The 1,722-nt window shown below is 48.1% G+C and overlaps 1 protein-coding gene across 1 annotated transcript in view; it reads left to right on the top strand.

Annotated features, from left to right (window-relative positions):
• PDCD6 (programmed cell death 6) overlaps positions 1–1,722 on the top strand; it is a 55,452-nt gene that overhangs the window by 138 nt on the left and 53,592 nt on the right. The window lies entirely within an intron of this gene.

Below are 1,722 nucleotides of genomic sequence, written 5' to 3'. Positions count from 1 at the left end.
GTGAGTGCCGCTGGTGGCCGGTGCCCCCTCTGCCCCCGCACCGTGACGTCTGCGCTGGGTCCCCACTGTGCCAGTCATCGCCCCCCATTGTGCCCACCTCCGGCCGGGGCTCCGCAGTGTGGGGGGCGATCACTTACCATCTCCCACACCTGATGGTGCATTCAGGGGCTAGAGATCGCTGCTTTACCCCTGTCCTCTAGGGGGGAAGAAGATCTACTGCATCAAATACGGATTTACAGGGAACCGCAGAAAAGGTATTTGTAGCCACAGTGTCAATACGTCCATAGATGAAGTCTAATTGGAAGTGCCAGACATTGGGCTGTGACCACCGTCCCCTGCCCATGAGTGACATCCAGCGCTGCACACAGTGTCCGCATACCGGCGGCTGTCAGTCAGTGATTACAGCGCTAGTGACAGTGTATGAAGCATAAAAGGTGGGGAAGGCAGGGGACTGCACCACTGATCTCAAGGAGGCAGGTGGGATGGAAATGGAAGATTTTAGAAAAGGGCATGGGAAGGCGAGGAGGATAGACTTGCACCCCAGGCGTGATAAGGGTTGTGCATCTTTCCTAGGGGTGGGGAAGCTGTGTGCACTGGGGGTCCTGTAACACTATAGCCCCATCCATCAAGGGGACGTGGTGGAGTCAGGTGCTCCTGAGTAATGAGGAGGTGCACACTTCTGAGTCTGGAGCGTCTGACAAGCGCCGCAGCGCTCCTTTGTTCCCCAGAAACCTCATTCCAGGACTTCAGTGAGATTTCTGGTGTGCAGAACGTCACCGCTCATCAGTGTGTGACAGCGGCGGGCTTGGAAGCACCTTCCTGCAATCAGTTCTGCTGGTCTGTAACTACTGACTGATCATACTTGACAACAAATTGATCAGGAGGAAGATACCCAATGGCCATAAATTTAGATCGATTTTTCACTCAAGCGTTTTCTATAATGAAGTATTATATTCTTGATAGTTGCCGCGTACAGTTGGTGACATGATAGCGATTATAAAATAGGAAAAAGCAGAGTGGCATCATATGGTATTTTACCCCTATCTTACTGGGGAAGGGGGACATTCTACTAAAAATGGGAGGTGCAAATGTATCCTATAGAATAGTTTGTGACTTACTCATGGGCAGTCACCTGAAAAGAAACTGCTCTTGTAAATCCTGTTGGGGACCTGGTGCCGAAAACCGACATTACTGAGCTTCATCTGAGTTTTTCCTGTAAAAAGCAGCAGTCTGTGATTAGTACACCACGTGTCGTTTTTTCCAATTGATTCCATGCTGTTCACCTAGAGCCGCGGCACTACTAAACTTCTCTCAGGGAATATTCAGATTATCAGAATACCTAACTCCCAAATGTTTACCTAAAACATTAAAGGATCCTGTCCCAGTCATTCCGCTGACTGACGGGTGAGACGCCATCGCTTCCAGCAGAAATGTCTGGAGTAGCAGTGGGCAGTTTGGAGAAATAAGGAACCTTTATCCTTTTATTTAAGATATTTACAGCCTTTTCTTTTTATTCTCACAGTAACACTTCTTTTCTTACAAAAAAGGATTTATTTATTTTTGAACCCTTTTTTTCAATAAAGGGAGTCTATCGCCCACAAAATGCTTTTTAAAAGAGCCATCCTGTTCTGTAACCAGTACTGGTACAGTGCTTAAGAAAACTTAACTTTTAATCCTTATGCCAATGAGGGGCCTTCTTTGCACCCTCGATGTGGCCAGAGG

The sequence above is a fragment of the Dendrobates tinctorius genome, unplaced genomic scaffold (genome assembly GCF_039654945.1).
Source record: "Dendrobates tinctorius isolate UK_male_01 unplaced genomic scaffold, ASM3965494v1 ptg000102l, whole genome shotgun sequence".
Classification (NCBI taxonomy): domain Eukaryota; kingdom Metazoa; phylum Chordata; class Amphibia; order Anura; family Dendrobatidae; genus Dendrobates; species Dendrobates tinctorius.
The sequence above is the reverse complement of the archived record's forward strand: the minus strand, read 5'-3'. Positions and strand labels throughout refer to the sequence as shown.